General features: G+C 40.0%; 1 non-coding gene across 1 annotated transcript; it reads left to right on the forward strand.

The window, feature by feature from the left end:
• The first annotated feature begins 11386 nt into the window (after window positions 1–11386).
• On the forward strand, window positions 11387–11459 carry trnam-cau (transfer RNA methionine (anticodon CAU)). The gene has a single exon. It is a non-coding gene; the product is annotated as a tRNA-Met (tRNA).
• The last annotated feature ends 2194 nt before the right edge of the window (window positions 11460–13653 follow it).

The raw sequence follows: 13653 nt of genomic DNA on the forward strand, positions 1-13653 counted from the left end.
TGCCGAGCTGTGGTCCTTGCTCCGGAGTTTTCTCAACAGGCAGAAACCCACAGGGCAATAGCATTTCTCTATGAAGGGTGTGATGTGGGCCACTGCCATTCTCTGGCTTAAAGACATAAACTGCCGTCAATCTGCTTCACAACAATATGAGAAGACTGCTCCCACTTGTCTGCCAATTCATGATGACATATCATAATAAGACTCTGCCTCCTTCAACTAACTCAGTAGCTCTGATTTTACATCAGCTCATGTGGTGAATATCCTGTTGTATCATTCCTTGTACAATTGTACAATGAATTATGAGAGGCATTTCGCATATTGAGAGCGACTACTATTTTTATTGTTATTATCATATTATACAGTATATAAAATTGTTAAGTTATTACCAACCTCTCTGCACAATGTTAAGCTTTTCTTGAAAAGTCTGCCTTGAAAAAGAAATTTTGAGAAGTTTTGATACCAAATCAGTTTCTCCTTCTCAGTCATCCATTGAACTGTACATTGTTAAAAATCCAATGTATTAATGTCACTCAGATCCTAAGGAGGTGTTTTGCTAGCAAAACCTGCCTGTGATAGCTTTGCTCTGACCATCCAATCAGAGGATGGAAAACTTCTGACATCATTATGGGCCAGCTAACTGGCAAAGTGAGGAAAGATGTGACAGATGAGGTCCCCCAGCAGTCTAAGCCTATAGCAGCTTAACTATGGGATGTTTCAGGATTACCTGAGCCATCCCTAACTATAAGCTTTATCAAAAAGGAAAGTTTTAAGCCTAATCTTAAAAGTGGAAAGGGTGTCTGCTTCCTGGACATTTAATGGCAGATTATTCCAGAAGAGAGGGGCCTGATAACTGAAGGCTCTACCTCCCATTCTACTTTTAGAAACTCTGGGAACAACAAGTAAACCTGCAGTTTGGGAGCGAAGTGCGAAGTTCCTAAGTGTTAGGAAAATACCTTACAATGAGATCTTTAAGATATGATGGAGCTCGGTCATTAAGAGCTTTATATGTGAAGAGAAGAATCTTAAATTCTATTCTGAATTTAACAGGGAGCCAATGAAGAGAAGCTAAAACTGGAGAAACATGATCTCTCCTATTAGTTCTCATCAGAACTCTGGCTGCAGCATTTTGGATCAGCTGGAGGCTTTTCAGAGAATATGTCTGACAGCCCAATAATAAGGAATTACAGTAGTCCAATCTTGAAGTAACAAATGCATGAACTAGTTTCTCTGCGTCACCCTGAGACAGGATGTTCCTGATTTTAGCAATATTACGAAGGTGAAAGAAGGTAGTCCTCGAAACCAGTTTTATATGTGCGTCAAATGATACATTCTGGTCAAAAATAACTCCAAGGTTCCTCACTGTAGAACTAGAAGCCAAGGAAATACCACCTAGAGTAACTATATAACTAGACAATTTCTCCCTGAAGCACTCAGGTCCAAAGAGAACAACTTCAGTTTTGTCTGAATTTAAAAGCAGACAGTTCTGAGTTATCCAGGTCTTTATGTCTTTAAGACAGGCTTGTAGTCTGACCAACCTATTGGTTTCATCTGGTTTCATAAATAAGCACAGCTGAGTATCATCAGCATAACAATGGAAATTTATGCCATGCTGTCTAATAATGTTACCTAATACCTATATATTTGCAACCAGTCAGACACTAAATTATTACAAATGTCTTTAAATGTATTCAGTAAAACTTACTCTGATGCAGCCAATTCACAGGGGATGGATATTCAGAGGACTTGTATCAAGAGATTCAAGAAAATCTTAAAGAAAATGATCTCACTGACAGACCTGTCCATGTGCCTCAATTAATTCTACCATGTAAATCATGCAAGCAATTCCATCTGGACAAAGCAGGCAGCAAAGGATCATGCTCTTTGATTTCCCCAGTGCTTTTAATACAGTTCAGCCTTGCATGTCATTATCCAAGAATGCCCCCACAATTACCTGTATCACTCAGTGATAATGCAGGCCTGTTAAGAAGTCTTTGGCAGTTTAGATGTTTCAGAAAAGCATGTGTACCAAATGAGGTTGTCCTTTAACCAATGGTCTGCTCAACACAGATAACATCACTCAGTGCGGTTACATGCGGGCAATCGGATCGGATTAATGGCTAAATTACAATAAGATTGAGTTATTCAGATCATGTAACAAGCTTAATCCGACAAGATATTGAATCAGATCGGGTTACTTGCGATCGAATTAAGACCTCGAGATAACTTGATCCGATAGCCTACTTAACATGCCTGGAGACAACAGAGGATAGGGTTGAGCGTTCTGCGCATGCTCGAGATTTTTTCCCGCAATCGTCACCCGGAAGTTGACGGAGACGATATTACTGTTGTTGTCGCCGCCGTCAGAAAGAAACAAACAACGCGATGGAGAATGCGCCGTTGTGCATCGCGTTTGTGCCATAACCAGCCCATCACAAATGTAGAGGGACATAGCTTCATCTCGCTCTTCGTTCGCCATCTTTCTCGAATGCCTTAGTTTTGTTGTTGTTGGTGGTGAAGACGTCAACTGGAAATGGCTCTATTAGCGATAGTTGAAATGGGTACAGCGCTACCTATCGTACTGCGGTATTGCATGCTTTGTGCCAGTCATTCGATTCATTCACCGCCATATATCCAAGGATAATTACCCTTGCTCAGATAAGGAGCAAAACCCAACTATAGCTATAATCGAGTTAATGCCATCATGTAAACCCACTGACTATCTCACAAACAGACCACAGTCTGAGAGTAAAGGGTTATGTGTCCCTTTACTGGTCGACCACTTTTGACCCTTTTCCACCAAATTGGTTCCAGGGCTGGTTCTGGCTTAGTCCAGTGCTTAGTTTGGAACTGAGTTTTCTGTTTCCATTGACAAAGAACTGGGCCAGAAAAAACGGTTCCAATGTAGCACCAGCTCTTTGCTGAGCTCGACGAAAGAACTGCTACCTCAGCGGGGGGGCCGAGTTGTTAAGACCAACAACAATAGCAAGACCGCAAGAGGGCTCATATCTACCGCTGTGGTAAAAATCGACAGTAGCAGTAATATGTTTGTGAATTTGTGACGATTCCAGCAGGGACATAACACCAGCTAACATCAGCTCATAACAAAGGTTAACATAACCATCTCACATTCAGTGTAAGTAAGAGTCAAAACGTTATTAGGTTATTACCCGTCTCCAAGAACGTAATCGCCGTCCACTCAAAACCTGTCGATCAACACAAAAATATTGGGTCTGTCATTTTCTGATCCCAATGAAGCAGCAAAAAGCCAGAAGCAGCAGCTGTACAAACGTGAAGTCATCCACTATTGTTGTTGTTGCTGCTTCTTCTTCTTCTTCTTCTTCTTCTTCGTGTTGTTGTTGCTTCGATGTTTGCGCCAAGTTGTATGCAAACGCAGCGACGTAACTGACGTATACAGTGATGTAATGACGTAGCTTCCCTTAGCACCCCGAGCTATTGAAAAGCAAACTGGTTCTCAGCTGACTTGCAAGTTGAACGAGTTGTGAACCAGCACCAGCACTGGCCCCGAACCAGCCCTGGGACCGGTTTGGTGGAAAAGGGGCATTTGTGGCATGGTTTGGGAATCATCATCTCATCTGGCACACAAACAAAACAAAATAGATGATTGTGGATTTTAGGAGGACCAAGAATAAGCCAAACAGTCTCCATCCTTGGAGAAGAGGTGGACTTGGTTGAGAAATACAAATACTTGGGAGTTTACCTGGACAGCAGACAGAACTGGAAATGCAACACTGCGGCTGTCTTTGTAAAAGGACTGACCAGACTGTATTTCTGCAGGGAACTTGGGTCGTTCGATGTCTGCACGAAGACTTTGCATATCTTCCACAAGTCTGTGATAGAGAGTGCAATCTGCTTTGCAGCCATCTGCTGGGGCTGCTGCATCAGAGCCAGTGACTCAGATTTAATCTGAAACTTATCTGATAAAGACAGCTGGCTCTATGTTGGGGACCGCTTTGGAGCCCCTGGTGCTGATTGTGCAAAGAAGAATGCTGTACCAGTTGATGACATTACAATGTTGAAACAATGGAGTTTTTTCAGTAAGAGGCTTCTACAGCTCAAAGGCAACACAAGACAGGAGGTTATTCCTGCCAATAGTAAGAACCATTCATTACAAAAGCTTAAAATAAAGTGTTTGAAATAAAAAGATCTAGTAAAATTAGAATTTCCCTTTGGGATAATTGAAGTATTCTTTTCATTTGATTTAGATGTACTGCAATCTTTATGGACTAGTGTTGGTACTGTGAGGGAAAACCTCATACTTACCCTTTATTCCTAGATAATTACCTAGATAATGGTTTAACTGGAGCCCTAATTCCCACACTGTGTCACAATTGTGCGAAGGCTGTGACCTTGTGGACTTGCAGTGGCAGCTAATCACATTTAATTTCTAGAGGCAGCGTGTATAGAAGTTAATAACTGATTAATTTATTCAGAATTGACCACGATAGCATTCTATTATTTGAGAGGACAGTTGCAGTGTATTTTCTAATCTAAGCGACAAGGTGGCATTAGGTTACAGACAAACAAATGCTTCCCTGATATGAATTTACAGAAGTTGACCAGGAGAGCTACTCAAATCATAAACTGAACTAAAGAAAGGAAAACACGAGTCTTGATGTACACCTAGAATTTTTTCAGCATTTTTGTTGTGTGCAATATTTGATCATACATGCAACATGCATGTTTTTGGATTGTAAGCGGAAGCTAAAAGTATTTGGAGAGAGCCCACACATGCACATGGACATGGAAAATATCCAAATTCCACATATAAAGGCCCCAGATGAGATTCAAACATCCAAACAACCCTTGCCCCAGCCCATACCCTATATCTATCTTTGTTGACAGGCAATGTACCTGAGACTTTTAAGGTTGCTGCAATTAAACCTTTACTTAAAAAAAACTACAATGTATCCAAGACTCTTAGCTAATTATAGACCTATATCCAATCCTTTTACATCAAAAGGTTGCATTTCAACTTTGTGATCAGTTACACAGAAATAATCTATTTGAAGAGTTAGAGTCAGGATTCAGAGTGCATCATAGCACAGAAAACAGCACATGTGAAAGTTACCAGGGATCTCCTCTTAGCCTCTGGTAGCGGACTTGTGTCTGTGCCTCTCCTGTTGGATCTCAGTGCTGCATTTGATATGGTTGATCACAGCATTTTATTACAGAGACCGTGTTATTGGGATTAAAGGACCTGCATCAGGCTGGTTTAAGTCATATTTATCTGATAGATTCCAGTTTGTTCATATAAACGAAGAATCTTCCTCACGCACCAGAGTAAGTCGTAGAGTTCCTCAGGGTTCTGTGATTGGATCGATTCTTTTCACTTTATACATGCTTCCATTAGGTAACATTATTAGACAGCATGACATAAAAGCTGAAGTCCTCATCTTTTGACTCGAGCGCTTCAGGAAGAAACTGTCTAGTTATATAATTATTCTAAATGGTATTTCCTTGGCTTCTAGTACTACAGTGAGAAACCTTTGACAGGTTTATAGAACTGCCTTCCTTCACCTTCTAATATTGCCAAAATTGGGAACATCCTGTCTCAATTCTTTTTTCTTTTAAATGTCATCTGTTGTTTTCCTTTGCTAGGAAATTGTTTTTGAATTAGCTCTGTATGTATGTATTGGACTAATTTTGTATTTATTTAATTGGATTATGATTACAATGAATTGAACTCCAATTGGTTTGAATTGGACTGTATTATTGAAGTGCATTTGTTGTGATTTGGCGCTATATAAATTAACTGAATTAAACTAACTACAAAGTGATGTTTGTGGGAAAATTATGATAATTGCGACAGTCATTGGACTATAAGATTCAAGCCCCATTAATGGCTGGACCAAGATTTGTGTAAATCCATCCATAGTATGACAACCTATATGAAAACTCAGAGGGAAACTTAAAGGATCAACGTCATTAGAATGCATCTTCTAGAAACCTTAAATGTTTGTTATCAATATCTGACTGTTGAGATTGACATTAAGTGTCTGTGCAAAATTTAATTGCAATCATCAAATGGTTGGTTGGACGGTTAGCTAGTACACAGAGTTGTTTCCATTGCTACAATGCAAGCATGGCTATGAAACTGTAGTCGGCCATAATACACAAAGTATCATATTACACTGGGTGCATCATCTGTTTTTTCTGATGAAGACTATCTATTAAACAACTCAGTGTCCTGCATCAGTTTTTTTAGGGAAGAAAAACCTGGACACCACTTGGTTCTCTATGACAAACGGATGAATATCTTTGATTTAGAGTCCCACTCCTTTGCTTTCTCCAAATCATTCTTTCACTCTAATTTATCTTGAAATGTTTCATTCGAGCTTTATGCTCTCAAGGCAGAGGACTAAAATGCAGATAATGGAAGAGCCTATTAGCGGCACCACAACCCTTGTCATTTCCTGATGGCATTAACGCTGGGAGGTATTGAGTTTACTGGTGCATACCTCATTAATGGACCCTACAGATCTTCCACAGAGGACGGGAGCTGACAAATGAACGCTCTCTTTGCTCAGCAGGATGCCATTTGCAAATAAAGTGAGAATATGTAAATTATGACTCAACATTAAGATAATTCTACATATTTATATTGCATAAAAGTAAAATTAAGTAAACAAGTGACAAGAATATTCATTTTAAGCAAAGAGAATTAATGTAACAGTGGCAATTAAATGGGAACAGCACTTTTTTTTTCTCGATAAAGACTATAAAGTAATTTCTGCCACACTAATGGACAATGCATATCATACTGGTACTATTCATTTCATGCCATTTTTTGGTCAATAAATTGATATTACTATGGCATGAGAGTAAGCAATACATAGACAGACCACTATAACAAGGAGATTTTTGGAAGCTGCTGCTCAAACATTTCATTTCACAGTGAGAGATCATGTGCAGCAGATGCCCTCTCGCAGCTGGAAATGCGAGAAGGAATAATGGGGGAGCATCTGTTCAGTGCACAGAGTATGCTGCCGAATTCACTGGGCTTTGTTTACGATGCATGAATTACAGAAGAAGAGGTTCCTTTAACATTATTTCCATGTCATATTAAAACAAATAATCTACAATAGCTCCAAGCAAGTGCAATGCAGTATAATGAAGCATGTCAGTCACAGTGTCTGATTCAGCAAGTCAAGGAAGAAAGAGGGCCATTTCACTACTTTTTGGGGAATCTACATGTCACAGTTTATGTTTTAATATTCTTATTTTCAGGTCATTTGTTATGTTTTCAGGTCATGTTTTTTCCCCTGTCACGTTAGGTTCACTCATGTCACCTGTTTTCCGTTTCACAGCTGCACATCATGACCAATCCCTTCCCCACAGCATTTAGTTTCCAGGTTCAGTCTTTGCAGAATCCTCACTAACCTTTCATGATCACGCCACGAAAGGCCAAGTCTGTTATTTTGCCTCACAGTCTTGTTAAACCGTAGCCTTGTTTCATAGTCTTGTTTTGTCTTGTAATCTATCCAAAGTCTTGTTTAGCTTTTTTCATAGTTAGGTATTTATGATAACCGGCCCTGCCGCGCTTTCTGTTTTTGCCCGTTGTGTGTTTTTGCCTTTTGCAATAAACCTTTTCGTTTTGAGAAGTCTACATCTGGGTCCTCCCTTCCTGCACCACCGTACTTGACACTACACTGCCTTAAACCAGGCTCAGATGAAAGATATACTACAGGTTAAATCAGGACAAGATTATCCTACAGAAAGTATTGACTCTTTTAAAAGCTATTTGGCATTAAACCTTTTTTTGTGTGTGTGCAAATGCAAAAAAAATGAAACCTCAGTTGAACCTCCAAATCATCCATTTTTTATACCCGCAACTCAGGTTAAATCTCCATTTAAAAGAGATTGTGGTTTTTGACCTGCACCTTGCAGGTCTACTTCAAATTTGGCAAGTATAAGTAGCCTTAACTTCAAAGTCTGAAGCAAACTTCTGAATTCTTGCAACAAACAGGCCGGCAGAAAAGAGTATGCAGAGGGAAGTCTTATGAGGGACATTATACAGAATTAACCTGTGTACACACCTATGACACCAAAATATCTCACAAATGATACAGAAATGTTCTTACACAGACTACTGAAACGCTCCGATTCACACTACTGTGTTTCAGTAGAAAAGAGATTCCATCTTGATACAACAGGGCAAGCACAGACACAATTGATCACAACGTTCTGTCAGAGGCTGCAACATGATATTGGGATCAAAGGAACTGCATTAGGTTAGTTTAAGTCAGATTTATCTGATAGATGCTAGTTTGTAAATGAATCTTCCTCACACACACCAGAGTAAGTCATGGAGTTCAACAGGGTTCTGTGCTTAGACCGATTTTTTTTTATATATAAAAACAGGTTTCTAGAACTGCCTTTTGTCTCTGAGATAAAAACATCCTATCTCAGAGTGCAATTTCCAGTTTTGATTGGAGGAGGAAGAGCATCAACGCTAGTATTTACCAGAACCTCGTCATCCGCTTTCAGTTGGGAAAAAAAACAAACACACACTGGCAGAAAAGATCAGTTAGTGTTTCTTCAATGGCAGGACCTAAATCAGAGACTGACTCAATTTACTTGTAAATGTGTCGGTGCCCGTCTAAAGTGTTTCAGAAAATAAATGAGGGGCTGAGTTGGTCTGTAAATCTCCAGGTGAAAGTTTACGTCAAAGTTGTGGAAGTCAGGAACAGGAGGAAAACCAAGAGGAAACCCAGAAGAAAAACAAAATAACGACTTACACCACTCAAAACAGATGACGCAAGTATAATCTGTTCTTCTGTAGAGTCAAAAGACCTGCCATACATTACATTGTGTGTCAAATCAGTCAGAGTAAGCATTATTAGATCAGTCACACAAATCCTTTAAAGAGTAAGCTTTGAATAAAAGTACGAGTAGTGATTTGCTTTACTTTCTTCCTTAAAGGAGGACAGGTCAGCTTCAGTATTTTTCGCACCTGCCTGTGCTCTTCCCTACTCTGACAGGAGAGAATGTAGCTCCATAGGTGAGAGTCTCCCATGAGGGAACAGAAATCCTGCCGACCATGGTCGGTCGTCTCCTTCCAGAGAGACATCAAAAATCAGCAGCTCTTCTCCTGAGTTACTGACAGGTATCACTATGGCAACTGAGCTGTAGGAATAAAACATATCAAAGAGGAGCCTTCGTCTTGTGATGTTCTAAACATATTTTGATCAAAGTGCAGAGGAAAGCTGACATTTTCCTGGATCAGATGCCAGTGGCATTTAACCAGCTTGAACTGAATTTACCCTTTTCACGGACTTTCAATACAGATCACTTTGCCTGCAAACCGTATCTCTATAACCTCTTGTTCATTCATCACCCTGTACCCTAGCACAATCCTGCTGCAATAACCACATTCCTTCAAAGAAGACATTGCCCTTATGGTGGCATGTGTCCCATCAAATTCCAACACACACCTCTGAATCCATGCTATTTTCACACATACATGTTATACATGCAACAGCGATGCACACCCACAGTTTCTCTGTCACTACTTTCTTGAAGAAATGCAAAAAAAAAGCTCCAAAACAGTAGAATATAACAAAAGCCAGCAAAATTCTGACCAGTAGTAGGTTGTGTAAGTACTACCATAAGTGTGCAGCTTGAAGAGTTTATCTTAGCGGAAACCTGGTACATCTATGACCTTGATGGCAGTTATTATTTCAAGGAAGAAATTAACTTTGCAGAGATGAGAACATTTTTCTGAAAACACATGTACGACATCTATCACTTTATCATAGATACAAAGGTATACATACGCAAACTTAATAGTACTACAATGTATGAATAAATCTGAATCTACCATAACCATTATGCAGCTAATGAACTTTACATGGAGCAACAACACTGTTGCCATTTTCCGTATCTAGCACTTGCACGTCAGTTTCGACAAATGGCACAAAGCCTTGAAGCGAAGTTAAGGATACCGGATTTAGCTTAGTTGTTCATCTTAGCTTTGCAACTATTAGTTTTTTCTAGTTGGGCTTACATTGAAATATCTGTGTAATCATACTCTAAATGCGTTGTTCAGACATGTTGGCCTACAGGCATAAAAAGCTAATTCACATGTATCGGAAAAGCATGTGATTGCAAGTGGTAAATGTGTGCATTATGGACACAACAAATTAGACGAGCATTTCATCAACTCATAAGAACAAAACACACTATCCAACCATTTAAAAAAAAAAGTTTTCCCTGTTTCCATGGTGATGCACCCAGGATGCAAGTAGAGTTATGTGCGGATTTAATCTCCAGTTAATGCATGCCACTCAAAATAGACATACCTGTCATTGTCTACATGCGTCAAGGGCAAATACTGAGGAAGGTGATTAGTGATCGAGTGCAGGTGAGGGGAGAAATGCAGGAGATGTGAGTGAAGCTGATGGCAGGGCAGAAGAAACGGAGGCAAAGAAAACACACAGAACATGACAGCCATGACATTACTAAGAGACTGTATATGGGGCAACCACAAGGAAAAAATACCCTCTCCTTTTTTCAGTTTTTAAGTTATTGAAATTGAAAAATACGTACGTAAATAATGTGCTGACTTAACAGTCTTCAAATTGCATGAAATTAGTGAATGTTCATCAGCATTTGTGAGAACGTGCATCTGTGTATTTGCTTAAACCTTCAGAGAGAGTTTGTATGTATTTGGGAACATCCTGCTGAGTGTATGTGGTCCTAACAACTCAGCAGAAATGGTTGGTATTCGATGTTTGATTTCCCTGCCACCAGGATGTGTTCCACCTGCTATAATAGACATAGCTAGATGTAAATTTAAGGATTAAATGACTTCTTCTTCTTTTTTTCAAATAGATCAATAAAGAAGATAAACAGCAGGTGACACTGAGTGAATCCTCTTTAGAAGGTCTAAGGCAACAGTATTGTGCAGAAAATCTGTCTGGGACATCTCATTCAAGCGTTCATTGGATCGTATTATCAGACAATCCATAATTAATTTATAAAGTCAAAACGAGAAGTTGATCTAAGACGTGGCGACATCTGCTGGTGGCTTGACAGCCCTCGGGTCGTTATCCATCGTTAACGCGATATATCCAACGCCTACATTTTCATACACTGTATCTTTTATTGTGTCCCGAATTAGTAGTAATGACACAATTTGAAGGACACAGCATTTTGAATTTGGTTCTCTCAAAAACGTATTGACCCTTGGTTTTAGATTATTGTCTTACAGAGAAAAAGTATTTCTCACGTGGGTTCCATTTTTGACTGAAGAATAAGAGATTAGAAAAAATATGTGATCGATCTTTGATGCCGAGACGAAAATGGGTCTGTTCTGATTGATCATCCAAATATTTGTTGTGTTCTTCCTTCCGGGTTTTTCAGTGCCTCGTTGGCGCAGTAGGCAGCGCGTCAGTCTCATAATCTGAAGGTCGTGAGTTCGAGCCTCACACGGGGCAGAGTTTTGCGTTTAATTATCAATTTTTCCTCTATATGTATTCCTATGTTTTCCCAAGGCTATCAATAGTAACAAACTATCGCTGTAATACATCAAACAATCACCAATGATTTATTAATCACTCAGTAACTAAATACATTATATTTTGGTGGTTAAATTCACTGGTGTTAAAATTGTTAAATTCTATCAGTTTTGCAAGAAATGGACAGAAATTGCATCTTAACTAGTAGATATAGGAGCAGTTAAACCATGCAATACTTTATCCTTTCCCACATTTTAAGTTTAACAGAGGACACTATGATTGATGGCGTTTCCAACTTTCACCCCACCAAAAGGAAGGACGATTAATAAAAGTTTCTTCCTGCTTTTCATAGCAAGAGGAGAAGGAAATTTGTCATACATGCCACGAGTACAAGTGTGTGTACATGGAAAAATCATTTGAGTCTATTAATAGCCTTGCTTTGTGTAGCAGGCCTTTGGTGCCAATTTGAAAATTGTATGTTTGAGGCAATGACACGTGTTTTATTACAGGTCAGATTGTGTTCAGTATCACCCTCAGTGAGATACAATTTGTCAAAATGAAGAAATAGTTAAACGATAACTCTTTGAATGCTAGATTAGATACACAAAAAATATGGAAAAATATTAATAAAGATTTGAATAAACCTATTTCTACATATATTTCCTACATGTGAAATGCTGTTCATCTCAGTATTTATGAACACAAATCCTCTATGGAGTCCTAACCTCACACTGATCCAGATAGATCATAAGAGCGCAACTGTTTTTAATCTGTGCCCTTATATACACAATAAAATGTAAATTGATGAAAAATACATTCATACATACATACATATAAGAAAGTAAATTGAGGGTAAAACACTCAAACTGGAAAAATAAAGAGTTAAGCCTTTAAGCCAATAGACGGTGATTCTCAAAATAGATTTTGGCCTGAGCATCACTTTTAAGAAGTGGAAAGTCTGTCAGTGCCACTCATCCATTCATCCACTATGTTCTGCTATTACAAAGTGGAGGCAACAGATACAAGAGAAAAATGCCGACATCCCTCTCCCCAGCAACACTCTTCAGCTCCTCCTGGGGGATCTTATCTTTAAGGATGAGCAGCGCCCTCATTACAGCTGACAATCCGTCTGTCCCTCTCTTGCTTCAACCTGTCATCACTTGTGAACAAGATTGCAAGATTCTTAAACTCCGCCCGAGGCAGGGACTCATCCCCATCCTAGAGAGAGTATTCCACTTGAGAACTATGGCCTTGGATTTGGAACAGCTGTTTCACACTCAGCTGCAAACTGCTCTGGTGTGCGCTGAAGGCTTTGGCTTGAAGAAGCTGACAGAACCACCTCATCCGCAAAAAGCAGAGATGCGATGGTTCCCAAACCAGACGCCCTCCTCTCCACGACTACGTCTCGAGATCTTGTTCCTGAAAATCACAAATAGGATCAGTGACAAGGGGCAGTTGGAGTCCAATAAGACTCCAAGACACAGCTCTTGCACTGGTTATTCCGGTTCCCCAAACTCCCTCAGCACTCCCCATAGAATCCCTCAAAGAACACGGTCGTAGCCCTTTCCAAATCTCCAAAACACATGTAGACTGGATGGTCAAACTCCCATGATCCCCTCAGTAACTCTGCTAGGGTAAAGAACTGTTTCATGACCTGGCCAAAAACCACACCGCTCCTCCTGAATCCGAGGTTCGACAGTCGGTCAGAGCCTCCTCTTCAACACCCTGGAGTAAATTTTTCCAGGAAGGCTGAGTAGTTTGATCCTCCTGTAGTTGGTACACACTCTCCAGTCCCCCGAGGTGGTAAACACCTACAAGACAGACCCACGATGTTCAACTTCAGCGACTTCTGCTAACTACACGAGACATTCTCAGTTCACCCTCACCACTCAATTGGGGATTCCTAGGTCTGTCCGGCAGTCTCACCTGCCAACAGATCCAACTCACCGCTAGGTAATGATCAGTTGACAGCTCTCCCCCCTCTCTTCACCTGAGTGGTCGCAGGTCTGATGACACGAATAAAAAGTCGATCATCAACCAGCAAGAACAAGGGAATCCCTGGCATCCCCCTAGGATACCAAAGCCTCCAAGAGGGCAAGGTAATCAAAGCTTCTGTTTGGTGCATATACACAAACAACAGTTCGAACCTTTCCTCCTGCGACTTGCAGCTGTA

This window comes from Leuresthes tenuis, unplaced genomic scaffold (genome assembly GCF_036924035.1).
Source record: "Leuresthes tenuis unplaced genomic scaffold, fLeuTen1.0.hap1 SCAF_1, whole genome shotgun sequence".
Taxonomy (NCBI): domain Eukaryota; kingdom Metazoa; phylum Chordata; class Actinopteri; order Atheriniformes; family Atherinopsidae; genus Leuresthes; species Leuresthes tenuis.